Source organism: Agelaius phoeniceus, chromosome 6 (assembly GCF_051311805.1).
Source record: "Agelaius phoeniceus isolate bAgePho1 chromosome 6, bAgePho1.hap1, whole genome shotgun sequence".
NCBI lineage: Eukaryota > Metazoa > Chordata > Aves > Passeriformes > Icteridae > Agelaius > Agelaius phoeniceus.
The window spans coordinates 24,376,244-24,390,181 of record NC_135270.1 but is presented as its reverse complement, the minus strand read 5'-3'; the positions used below and the strand labels follow the sequence as shown (position 1 = coordinate 24,390,181).

The 13,938-nt window shown below is 36.1% G+C and overlaps 1 protein-coding gene across 4 annotated transcripts in view; it reads left to right on the top strand.

The window, feature by feature from the left end:
• The window catches only part of FUT8 (fucosyltransferase 8), a 100,975-nt gene that overhangs the window by 21,306 nt on the left and 65,731 nt on the right, over window positions 1–13,938 (top strand). For 2 of the 4 annotated variants that reach the window (XM_054634732.2, XM_077180026.1), the window contains exon 2: window positions 112–188. The gene's annotated coding sequence lies outside the window, so the exon portion shown is untranslated. Of the gene's footprint in view, window positions 1–111; window positions 193–10,884; window positions 10,904–13,938 lie in introns of those variants that run through there. The other 2 variants (XM_077180027.1, XM_077180028.1) reach the window with 2 other exon arrangements.

The window sequence follows — 13,938 nt, the reverse complement described above, 5'->3', positions numbered from 1 at the left end:
GTAGACTTGGTAGTGGTAGGTTTATGGCTGGACTTGATGATCTTCAAGGTCTTTTCTAAACTAAATGATTCTGTGATAAAAACTGATGAGCTTTTCCTCTTCTACTTTCAGAGACTTGCCTATGCTTCAAAATGAAAGTGAGGAAGAAGAATCCCTGAAAGTATTAATTTGAGCAATAATTCTTGCTTGTAAGTAAGTACTTCTCATTCTTTGTGATGTTGCCTTCACAATTGAAAACCGCTCTGTTGATAAGTGTTTGTCAGCTGAGAAGAGGAAACTGCAAAAGAGACGTCAGGTCCTTTACTTTTCAGTGATCACATTGACAGAATGGGTCAATCAGATACCTGTTTCACCTTTTGTTTCTCCATACACCTATTTCTCTCCCTTCTCCTCTTTGCCTCTCATCTCTAAAAAGAGAAATTCTTTGGTAGGTTCATTATGTATCCTCTGTCTTATGTACTAAATCCTGTATTTCTCTGGCAGTATTTCTGGGCCCTTTCCATCTGTATTGCAGATATTATGTGTGTTTTTCAGAGGTAAGCTGGTCTTCTGCAGAAGCTGCGCACAGGCCCTACTCCATGAAGTTTTTCAAGAGTTATAAGCAACTAAGCTGTTGTGGGTGGAAAGTATTGTGTGCTCTGGGATATCTCAGATCCAATGCTTCAGATTCTTATGGTTTTGAAGGTGTGGGCAAGTACCATAATAGTCATGTTTGAGGACACATTATTTTTATTGAAATATAAGTTGGCGTAGGTAACTTATATTTACCTCTTCATAGGTAACTATGAAGAGGTAACTATAAGTTAAGGTAACTCTCTTCATTTTGAGAAGAATGCTTAAAGAATGAAGTGACCTTCACTGAAACATGAATCCAGGTGTGAACTTGGAAACCAAGAATATTATGACATTATTCTTTCTTTGATGTAACTGTAGAAAAGACTGTTATGATCAGTATTCTTAACTATGATAAGAAAGTTGTGAAAATTTCTTAAACTTCCACAATTGAACAAATAAGACTAAGAGTTCGAGCAAATTCGTAGCAGATTTGATGCTTTTACAGTTCACTCAACTTCACTAGTGCTTGTCAAGCTGGCGACATCTAAAGTGCTCTCAATTATTTTGATTTATTTTGTGCACTTTTAACATTAGAAGTATTGTGGTATTGTAGGAGTTTAATGGATAGTTTATTAAAAAAAAAAAAAAAAAAAAAGTGGGATTTCAAGTAATGTTCTAGGGACCTTCTGACCAGGCCAGAAGAAAGAATATGGTGATAGCTTTCCAAGTGTCCAGGTGGTGTGTCCAGGGTTAGCTGTTGTGACTGCTTCCTGTTGGTGAGAGGACTTGTTTCCATTTCCTGAACCCAGCTTTCTTCTCTGTCTGACTCCTACTGAAACGAGTTACCTGATTTATCTCACAAATCCAGAGGAAAGGTTTTGTTTCTTGTCTTTTGGGATAGATCAGCTCAGATGATTGTTCAAAGAAGTTCCAAAGTGCAGAAGAAGCAGAGAGACTCTGCAGGCAGGAGCAAATTGTGGCCATGTAGCAGTGTAACCTCGCCCTTCAGGCAGCTGCCAGTCCATGGATTTGCCCAGCAGTTTGTGGTAATGCTCTCTTGGAGTTGTTAGGCTGGGAATACATGGTTTGACTTTGGAGAAAACAGGCTTCTGTGGATGTTTCAGACTAGAAGTGGCTGATCTTGCCAGATCCCTCCCAGCCATTGCAGAGTGGTTTATTGATATGGAGTAGAAACAATGATTCAGATGGAAAAAAATCTTAGCAGGGAACTAGGAAATCTGTACAGTCTTTCCCCCACCTCACCCTCCAACTCTCCAGCCCCATGTGTAGTATCTGTGTGCTCCAGGCTCTGAAAATAAATGAAAGGTAGAACTTTCATGACTTCTCAAAACCTCACTTGTAGTCAGAATTGGCTGGTCCCTTGTACATGATGTTATGTAATAGAACAATTTGTATCTTGATTTGAAGTTTTGTAAATTAAAATCTATTTCCTTGTGAGAGCCTGCTTGCAGGCAGGCATGCATGCATATGTAATTACTTTTGTACTTCCTGTTGTTCTGTGTTCACACTAACTTGCTTTGTCCGGAAGCTGTGGTGATGGTTTGACTGTCTTTAGCAGAGATGCGTTCCTTTCTTTAGCAAGAAAGAGGCACAGTGCTTGAGAACTGCGTGAAACCTCTTCTTGCCTTTTCTGTTTAGTTTGTGTGGGAGGGTAATTAAAAGGATTTGAGCAGTTCTATAAACTGCAGTGCCTGGAGCTATAGTTAAGCCAGTGGTTTGGTATATGCATTGCTCAACTGCTGAGGAAGCTTGAGCAGTGGAGGAAAGCTGATTTGGGCTCAGTGTCTAGGTGAGATCTAGGGAGTGATGGTGGTTGAGACAAGTAATTGAGCACTACAGTGAGGTGATATCTTCCCCTACTTGGATTGCATAGTTGGTTATCCAATCCATGGATCGTGTTGGATTTCTGCTTCCAGTCAGATTTTTTAATAAGCTGCATTTGGAATTATGTTCTGCTATCACAGTATGGCTTGAGGAAACTGTATTATCATCCATATACTTATTTGATATTTTTTCCTGATGCTTTTCAGATATAAAAATGTTTCCATGGTAGCCTTTCCTTTTTTTTCCCCAAATCATATTTCACACTTAGTCTAATCCATTCCATCTATGAACTGCTGTTTTGTAGTTTGTTGAGAAATAAAGATAAAATCAACATTTTTTATTGCATTCTAAAACACTTTCTTATCTGTTCTCGGATATTCTGTAAGTTAGATTAATCTGCGATAGGCCTTTCAAGACAAACTAATCTCTGGAAAAGGCCTGTATACCTTGAGCTTTATTTATTGTAAGGGCACCTAAAATCTCAGATACATATTCTCTGTTTCTACATATCTAAATAGATCAGTGTATCATTCCTGATGGAAAATACCTTTTCAGGAGGGTATGTTGCTGATTTAACCCTGCCATTTTATTAGAACTGTCCCTCTGTGGTTCTGAAGTATCTCTGATCTTACTTGCTACTTTCCCTCTTGCCTGACGATCAGCAAAGTCTGTTTCTTGTTCTAACGTTTGCCTTCAGTGTGCTCTTCTATTCTGGTAGTCTTTTAGCTTGGATTCTTCTTTGAAAAATTGCTTCCTGCTCCTCTGCCTCTCTGAACTATATTCTTTATTAAAAGTGTATTCTAGATAAGTAATTTCTGATGCAGAGGCGCAAACAACAGTCTTTTACGTTTTTCTTTTCAAGAAAAGAGGATGCTAATGGATCCATTGACACACATGTTTGCTGCAGTGAAAAATATGATACCAGGCTGAGACACTGCAGAGAGGTTGGAAGATTGGAGGAGAATTTAACATGAAGCAAGAACTTAGAATGAGCAGAGAAAAATGGGATTCAAGCCATTAAGGGCAAATTTAAAATCCTGATTTTAGATTAAAGAAAAAGAAAACAGGGGTGTGGAGGCCCTGGAGGGGCTTCTCCTAAGTTACACCCCATTGGCTCCTTCCCCTGTTCCTATGCCTGAGCATAGGTGCTCCTGAGGCTCTCCCTCCTTTTCCCTGATTGGGGCTTACCTTGATGCTGCCTGGAGACCAAGGTCAGCTGGGAGGCCCCAGGGGGAGAGAGCGGGACCTTGGGGGGGAGTGGGTGTCAGAGAGAACATCTCACAGCACGGCTGAATTGAACATCTATGGATATTATGTAAAAGCCTTTTTTGGCTTCTTTACCCTGGACTTTACTAGCAGCAATTCAAGCTGCAACACAGGGGAGTCCACAGGATAAGGAGGATAAGGAATGGCTGAGAGTTCTGAAGAAAGAAATTGAGGGTTAAGAGCTACCTTAAATCAAGAGTATTGTGCACAAAAAATAGTTCTAAGAATGTAACATCACACCAGGATGAATAAATGTAAAATAAAAAAATAAAAATGCTGTCATTCAGCACTGTAAAACTGATGTGGATCTCTCTGCACAACCTAGAGTAGAAATGGAGTCAGCTAGGTCATTGTGTCCAGTTTGGAACCATGCACTTAATGCATGCCAAGAAATCAGAATTATCTTGCTGAACTGGAGAATCCAGAAGAAAATAGTATTGAAAGTATAATGTTTCATCCAAGACCTGTGAGGAGAGGTTGAAATAATAAGAAGCTGATTAAGGAGCAAAATTTTTTCCCCCCTTATTATCCATCTCTTTTTGTGAATGAAGCATAGGGAGAACAGCTTTTTGCAAAGGATGCTGAGAAGGAGCATAGCATCTCTTTCTGCATATTGCAGTGTTTCTTATTTCGTTTTTTTTTTTGCTTAAATACTTCTTTCAATGGACCAAGTAACATTTTATCTTGAATGCATCTGAGTTTAAACTTAAATAGTCCAAATCTAAAACATTAACTGAATATTTGAAAAAAAACTAGACATGATAACCTGGTGGATATTATTTGGCTCTAATTAGTACTATTTTACAGTGCCTGAAAAGCCAAATTTCAAATACCACTGGTAGTCTGTACCTTTTAAAATGTCTAGGATTAGTCTGTTATTTGAAACTAAACTTTTGTAATGACAAATTCATTAAGGGGACAAGATCAGAAGAACTAGCCAGACAAGAAGTTTCCTGCTTCACAAGTTCTTTCAGTTAAATAGGTGAGGATGTACATCACAGGGTTTTTAAAATTATGTTTATAGTATGAAATACAGAGAGATAGAGTATGTGGGATAAAGGTATCTGTGAGTTATGAATTTTTATTTAGTATTATAATTTTTAGATGAAATGGTAAGAAGGGGTGATAGTCTTGCACACTTTTTGCTGCTGAGTGAAAGAAATTGTACTTGCCACAGGGAGAAAAACAAGATGTGGATAAGTGTCAAGGTGACACCTACAGTATAGAAATATTCTGCTGTTCTTTTGGCTTTGCTCTTTTTTAAAATTATGTAATTATGCTACACTGATAATTCAGCACTTCTTTATAGTTTGGATTATATTAAATGGTGCCTAATAAACACATCTGAAATTGGCAGATCCTGTTAGCATAAGAAAATCTTCATTTAATTGTTTTTGCACTTCAGTCTTGGTGGGGTTTTTTTGTTACTTCTTTTGTTCTTAAACAAATGTTGAAATTAACCAAGTCTAAGGGGAATGAGAAAAATTAGATGTTTGCCAGTATGTGGAAAAAAAATCTAATCAAGACAGAGGTTAATTGTAGGGTGATTCACTTGAAACTGATCCTAATGATACTGCCTTAATCAGATTGATTTTGCCTAAGTATATTTGTCGTAACTCATGTTAACTGTATTAAAATTGGTTAATGAATCCAAAAACCTGTCAGTAAGGAGGGAACTTTCAAACTCTAAGGAAGGCTCCCTCATTGCTACATGGCAGGAGGTTCTTGGTCATTGGCTTTAGCTCTTGGGAAGAATACATTGCTCCTAATAAATGTCTAAATTTATAGAAAGAAAGAGAGCACTAACTGTTAAATTGCTTGGCAAGTTGAACTGGAAAGTATTTGGATAGAGCCAAATGTGTGATCTCAGGTCTAGAGACCAATATTGTAGATTGCACTTACGGATTAGAGACAATGGTTTTGAATAACATAAGCAGTAGAAGGGGTGTAGGGGAGGTGATATTAACTGCTGTATACAATATAATGGGCTGTGTTGAGTGTATAATGGCTAGTTTGGGGTTCCTAAGATTAGTCAGAAATAGTCTTAAGAGGTTTAGAAGAGAGATGTAAAAATGCAGGTTCTGGGAAAGTATATCTCATTTTAGAGATTTAAGAAGCTTGTTCTGTTAAAGTGTTACTCGAGCAGTTTTGAAGATTTGAACTTTAAGCCCAAATGAAAAGGCATTGGTGAGAGCTGAAAACAGACATTTGGTAACTAAGTAGTCGAGCAATTTATCTGGGAATCATTTGTTCTCATTTTCACTTTTAATGTGTTTGAACCTCATGGATGGTTTTAGTAGAAACATGTGCCTTTTCTTGGAGAACATGTGTGGTCCTGATGCAAGAAATAGGAGGAGAAAGTGTGTGATCATTGGATCACAAAGCAAAGATGGTAGTCATGATGTATTCAAGTGCAGCAAGACAGTACAGCAGAATATCTACATTAGATGTAAAGAAAGCAAGGATTGCCATTGAGCTTGCAGATGGAGCTGAGACCTCATGTTGTGGCTCAGGAAACTAAGGTATTACAGACTGTCACGGAGCAATCCCAGTCCAATTCCCAGTGCTGTATTCCCCTCTGGGGGCAGGCTATTAATATAACCTCACCCAGGTCAGCATGTTACTGGTAACACTTTTGTCACAAATACTATGTAAAACACAATGTATCACAGTAACAGGAATACAAATCTGTGAAATCCATCCTTGTCTCAAGGCTTTACCAGCTCCTTTTCTGCCAGCCAAATGCATTTTCAGGCATTGTATTGCATCTTCTTATGCAGTAGTTGTATTACTCCTTTCTTCTTTCTAAATGGTGTATAGATTTTTCACCTGTTGAGCTAATGGTAGAATCCTCCTGAGTGAATGTTGGCTTTGCAACTCTTCCACTGAACATGCTTTCCACTTTCCAGGAAATATGCCAATGTTTTCACAAAGTTCTTTTTTTAAAGGTCTGCTTTTTGCACCTTCTTTCCCAACCATATTAATATTAGTGGTATTCTTTTTTTTTTTAACCATGGACAAGTACTCCTTTCCCCCCTACACTTAACATGGGCTTAGGAAGGCAGAACTACTGTATATCTCTCTTCTCTTGATTCATCACAGTGTAGAAATTCCTTTGTGTTAAAATGTGCTTTTCCCTGCATGTGTACAGTTGCAGTGCTGGGCAAAGGTCATGTTTTTAGTGTCTCTAAATGTATGAGAATAGCTATTTACTTTATATTTCCCTTCAAGCAGATAGTCATCTGGAACTGCAGGCTCATGGAGGGCAATATTTCCATTTTGTGCTGTTGTCAAATGACTTTATGTCATCAGCATTATGTGCAGTTGTGTTTGGCATAAACCTAGTCTGAAGGGTGCAAGGAGATTGCTGATTGTCCTGTAACTGTAAGAGTGAGTGAACTTACAACTCGGTGCTTTTCTCACAGGCCTGAAAGCACCACTCAGCACTGCGCAGGTGGTCAGTGAACACGTGCAGCATTTGATGGTTTTTGTGTACCATCTGTGTCATGCATCCTTTCTTCTTGATTATCTTCATTTCAATGTGTTTTGGTAGTTGCTGAAGTCAAAAAAAAAAAAAGGAAAAATTATGTAGGCTATTGTTACATGTTCATAACATTCCTCTGAGAAGAATCATGTATCTTCTGGAGAGTGGCTGAATGAAAACTGGCGTGATGAGCCACATGTATTTCATAAAGGGGACACTAAAAAGCCACTAATGAAGTTGTGGGAAGTGGACTCTTGAGTCCTCATAATTTTCTGAATGCTGTGATTAGCATCCCACAGAGCATTGTAAAACAGTTCATTAATCATAGTCAGTGACAAAGAAGGCTCTGGAATGTCAGCTGTATTGTGCACCTTTCTGTGGTTACAAGATCTTGTGAACAGGGGCCAGAATATTTACAAAAACAAGTATATGTGTGCTGTGATGGGCCACTCTTAGCAGCAGTATGAAAGTCTATTCCAGTATACTTTCTGGAATAAAGAATAAATGGAATAAAACTTTTTCTAGTGTAGCAGTACTATTAGAATGGGTTGTTAAGTTATTTTTACTGAAAAAATATTTTATGATCTTTGTATTTTTCTGTTACTTAACCATTTCTATTTTAAATGAATGTTCAGATTAAAAATGCTTGCACTAATTTTGTCCCAGTGGTTCCATTCAAACAATTTATCTAGTTGTTTTCAGTTTGCTGATCTACATGTTTTCTTATTATTTTATAAGGTTTTATCCTAGTGTACCAGATATTCCAGGAAACTAATTAACATATACCTGGAATCTCTGTTTTTCAATTAATAATTGTTGCTGTTAACTAACATGTATTTCTTAAAATGTGTTCTGATGTAAAATGATCTGTATGATGAATCTGAGTTACAAAGCTCCATTGGGTGGGAAAAATTAATGCAGATATTTTTGGAAGTTATTTTGCAAAACCTGAAAATTGAACATTCATTCTAGATCAGTGCTACATTGTTTATTTGAAATGGTATATTTCTGAAAACTGTTCTAAAGCATACACTTGAAGTCAAAAGTCACTAAATCAGAAGTGTTTCACTGATCCCTTGATTTTTCAGCTAGCAGTTTGTTAGTTTTGGCTCTTTAGTCCAATAGGAATATTCCAGAGAGTGTTGTTAGGATGTGCCCAGTGAAAAATAATCTCAGAGTTTGTGAGAATTTTACAGCAGCATATATTTGAGTGGGCTTAATGTTTTGGTGTCTCACTAGAACAGGGAGGATAGCTTGAAGCAAGGTCAAGAAAATGGATAACTTGAACTCTGTTCAGAAAATCAGTGGCATGTAGTTCATGCATTCTAAAGGCTTCAGAGGGTATTTTAACATAAGCTTTCCACCTCTTGTTCAGCTTTTTTTCTTCCACATGCCTTTTTGGAGCTCTGATCTTTCTCTCTTGAACTCTGCAAATCCCTTAAATTCGGTAGAACTTGAGGGTTTTTCCATTTGTCTTCTATTGCTTATTGCCTGCTTTTCATTTATTCCTTTGCATCAACTTTTTCATAATTGAGTAACTGTAACTGTTGTAAACATGTCATCTAGACATGGAGTGGGTTGCAGAGAGAATGGGATCTTTTCCTAGTGCGTGCCAAATATAATGAGTAGGTTTTATGTGCTTTCCTAAAAATATATGGATTTTCTCAAGACCTCTGTGCACTGAGACTCAAATCTCTTTTGTAAAGAAGCATCAGAAAAATTAATTGATAGCTTGATACAGAAAGTAATCAGAACTTTGATGCAATTCAGTACTCCTGTGCATGTATGTGCTCTTTCCATGTAGTTGCTCACTAAATCATGGCCAGCTACTTCCGTTGCTGTCTTGTATTTCAACAGTATTTTAAACTCTGCCATTTCTTTAGACATGTTAGGAGCATATATCCATATGCACACAAAAAATTTTTTTTTTAATTTTTTTAATCTTTTTAGCAGTCATAGTATGAAGAATTTTTTTTCCTGTTTTCTGTTTTGTTCATATCTAGAGTACTTTTTCTAAAGTGTAATTTATTCTGTACTCTGCTTAAGGATGTAACTTTTTTTGGTCTAATTCCTGGCCTGTTATGATGAGTAATCAAGTGTTTCTTTCATCTAGTAAGATTGTTGTGTTTATGAATTGATTATCTTTCTTCAGCTGCTAAATTTCTCAGTTCTGTTTCTCGGAGTGTTCAGTGTTCTTCAAGGCAAGAAGGATTTTACCTTTTTTTTCCTCTGTTCCTCTGGCCCAGTCTATGCAGTCAAATTGTGAGGAGGATTCTAGACTTTTTTGCCATGTAAGCAAGTTTTTATCTTTCTCCACCTGTCATTTAATTATACGAGATTAAGGAATGAAGTATAAAATGCATTTTTCCTAAGCAAACAAGGAAGACAAATTAAAGACAAATTATTTCATAACAAGCTAATAACCAGACAATTAATAAAATGTTGTGGGTTTTTTTTAATATCAAATATATTGTTTTTGGAATGATTTGGATGAGCTGGTTGAAAAGTGTTTGTGGGGACATAATGTTTTTCTTTGTTTATTGTCAGAATTGATTCCCATTCCCCCATTTTCTTGTTGATAAGTCTCCACAAACATTTTAAAATAATGACTCTCATTTCTAGAAAGCTCAGAACTGTAAGTTAAGAATGTTGTGGTGGTGTGTGATTATAACGATATATCCATTTCCATTCTTTTTATTGGTATCCTAACATTCCATGTGTTTGATCTATAATCTTTTTGGTCGAGCAGAGAAAATCTGAGAGGATGGGGCAGAAGAGAAGAGTCAGCTCAACACTTAAAACATTAAAATGCTCCAAACCAATGAACAATCAAACTAACAAAAAAACCCCAAACAAACAAAAAAAAACCCCAAACAAAAAAAACCCCAAAAAACCAAACACCGAAAAGAAACCTTAACCAAACTGTTCCAAAAGTCTTTATTGCATGTGAGAAACCTTTCTCAACAGCACTGCAAAATGGCCCATATTACTCCCTGTAAATGTGACTCCTTCATAGGTTACACCTTCATCTTAGTTGGCTGTACTTCTGTACTGGGATCAGGTCCTTTCAATTGCATCTATAGAACTGACTTCCTCGTGTAACTGTTGCTTATGTTGGTCTCGATACCAGGAAACTGGAACGTGCTGTACTTAATGGAACCTCATTATACAAGAATTCTGAAGATGGTCTTTGAGTTAAAAGACCTCTGAGTTTAACTCCTATTAAACACAACCATGAAGAGGGTTATTGGATGTGTGTTCAAGTATGGTATGTTGAAGAAGAGCCAATGCAGAGGTGACCTGATCAATAAACTGTAATTAAATTGCCTGTTTTTGGCAAGGCTCTTGAACAATTGCTTTTAGAAAAATGAAATTTTGGGGAGAAAAGAGAAACAGGGTTTTTTGTGAATTTGTAGCCCCATAATGGAATAGAAAAAACCCCCAGAATATATGGTTATTTTTCGTAATGGTAACAGTGTAATGCAAGGTTTCATCTTATCCTGCTCCAGGGCCTGTGCTGGGTCATGTGTACTTCATCATAAGAATAAATTGTCTGAAAAATAGAATCTCTTGAGCTTTTCTGGATAGAACCTACATAGGAAACTTTAGCATTATATTTATGACCAAATCTTGGCATAATGTTTTCATTTTAATTATTTTTGTGTGTGTGTGTTTCTCTAATATAGATAGGGGGTGAAAGAAGCTGGAAGTGAGTACATATTGAGATTTGGGAAGAGCTCTTCCTGTGGTCAGGTAATAAATAAAAAATTCTGAATGTTACTAAATGAACCTGTGCATGTAGCATTCCATGAAGATATATGATATGTGTTACATGGTACAGTATGTCTAGTAATGGATCAATTTAAAGCAAATCAGGGTTGTCTGTTTTTTTTTAAATACCAGTGTTGAATTCTTGATCACCTTTTGAAAGTCTTAGACTTTCATCTACCATCATTGCTGTAAAAGACAAGGTATACTGCTAGTATATTTAAAATACATATTCCATTGCATGCTGTTTTAAAAAAGCTTAACTTATTTTATATGGCTGAAATGAATAAAGATCTTTAAGCTCACTCTGGATCCAAATTATTTATTTATCTCTGGAACCAGCTATGAAAATCACAGTGAGATAAACACAGTGTATGATATTACTCTTCCATCAGTTGTTGCATAGAGAGGTTTTCCTTGGGAAGTCTTATGGAATCAATTAATAAATATTTAGACTATTTATAAGTGATGTTGTATAGAAGTAGGAAGTAGTGCTTCTTTTTATATGTCATTAAGGAGCCTTTCTGTAATGTTACATGTTTCTGGGAAATAATGAGTAAATACTTACAACCATAAATTACATGCTTTCCACTCTGTTGTTTTTCAAAAGAAAACAAGAATATTTTGCTACATATCTGGTATTTGAAAATTAGCTAATTTAGGCTAATAAACACATCCTGGGCTAGTGCAGTAATAGGATGTGAAATTTTTTAATAAATGTCTGATTACTCTTGACTGTCTTTCCCTCAATATTGTTGTCTTTAATATTGATTTGAAATATATTTAGTAAGTAGATAGCAAAATTCATCTCACTCTCATATTCTGGTAGCTGTTTTTTAAAGTTTCATTTATTTGAGAAAGCTTACATCAGTTTTAACCTCCCGATATAAGGAAACTGATGTCCATCACCACTGTGCTTCAGAAAAGTGATGGTTATGTTGTGAAGCAGAATATCTTGCAACCACAGCTGTAAATATTTTAAACTGCTAAAGAATTCTACTGACCACAGCAAAAGACTTATCATTCACTTGTGTTGAACAAACACTTTGGTAGTGAAAGGCAAGATAGCAATGCCAGTAGTAATTAGTGGTGCTGCTCTAGGTGAAAATAAAAAGCACAGCATTCTTGTTTAACCTTGGTTTTATAATTTATTGAAGAAATTTATCACCTTGTTTTGTTCTGAAGTTAAAAAGGAGAAATATTATCGCAAAATTTTTGCTCCTCTTCTGAAAGAACTTCAATGTGAACATTCCTTCAGCCATAGAAGCTGTTTAACTTCATCAAGGAAAAGACTAAGGTTTTACTCCAAATAAATGTAGTGGCAGCTACTAACAGTCTTGAAGTAATTTATGGGGAATTAATCAATACCTGAAAAGGTGGCTGAACAGACCATAAAATTTATTTTCAGAGGAACCATATTAGTATTACATTTCAAGTTGGTGCCTTTATGAAAAATCTGAAAACAGCCACATGTATGTGGTCCAAGATCATTTAGGTTTATATCAAATTTGAATTAACTGTGAGCAGAGGAGACAGAATTAGAATTGCATCTGAGATACTGTAATGATATTTTGATTCTCATGTCTTTGCAAACAAGTCGATGTTTGCAAGTTATAGAGGGTAGAGAAAAAGAAAATTGTAAAATACAGGTTGTATTGCAGATTTTAAATCTGTAAAATACGGATTGAATTTTACAGATTTAAAATGTACAATTGTTTACAGATTGTAAAGTGCAGTCAGAATTTTGGTGGCCGTTTGATTCGGTCTCTGTGAAAGAGCATGTATATGCAGCAGGAGGGCTGGTATATCTGAAAAGGTCAATCAAGCATAAGGAGTCTGTTCTGAAGTAGGAATTCCAAGTACTAGTTATGTTGGTAGTATTGTGTAGTGATGGATGGAATGCAGGGAGAAAATCAGTTACCACTTTATCAGCGTTATTTGTCCAATTTTCAGTTCATGTTTCCCTATATACTACACTTCTGGGGTATCTAAATAGCAAACATAAAGAATTTTTAGAATTTAAAACCTATAGTTCCCTGAACTTTGAAAACAAATTTTACTATCATCTAAATGTACTTTTTCCCCTGCTCTGACGTGAAATGTAATGCTTTATGATTACGTATATATTAAATGAAGTCTCTGGGTTTTGATGTTTTGGCAATCTAATTCTTTTCCTCTGTTTAATGTGGTTAGAAAATGGGTGAGGCACTATTGTGCTGAGAATGCAGTGTTGGTGTTCATGGGCTTTCCCCCCTCCGATGAGTGTATTTTGTAAATAGTTAATTTATTTGACATCAGTTACAGAAATGCATGTAAATAGAAAAAGGAAAAATGAATAGCTTTCCTCTGAACTGATGATTGGATCTGAAAAGATTAGCAATAATTCAGACCAGATTTCAGAAAATGAAAACGTTTGAAATCACATAGGTAGTATGGGTTTGTGTTTTGTTTCTGAGAATTCTCCTGCATTGATTGCAGCTGACACTTTGGATGTGTATGGATGCTTCTATGAATGCTGGTTGCAGGATCAGGATCTAAGTTAGGGGTGCAAAGCAGGAACAGTAAGTGCTTTGAATACAGAAGGACTTAATTATACCAGCAGCAGCACATGACACCCTGTGAGCACTTTTGTTTATTACATGGTTCTGAAAAGTGCAAGTCTACCTGTGTTTTAAGTGAGGTGAGGTTCTTAAATTTAAACATGAACACAAAATGTTCACATGCACGGATTTCATTAGGATATAAAAGTCACATACAATTACAAGATTTCTTCAATCTTCTTTTCCTAATATACTGCTTTTTGGAGCCTTTAACTGTGTTTGTCCTAATAATGCTTTGTTAGTTTGTAGGAGAACATAGTAATCACTGCATTTACAAAACTTATTATTGGGATTTTTTAATAAATTTGTTATGGGGGACGGGAAGCTCTCTGGTTAGAACAAAGTTACAGACAGAATGTAATAAGTTTGTTTCTTCTAAGCTGCAATACTGATCGTTTTATAAACTACAGGTAAAATGTT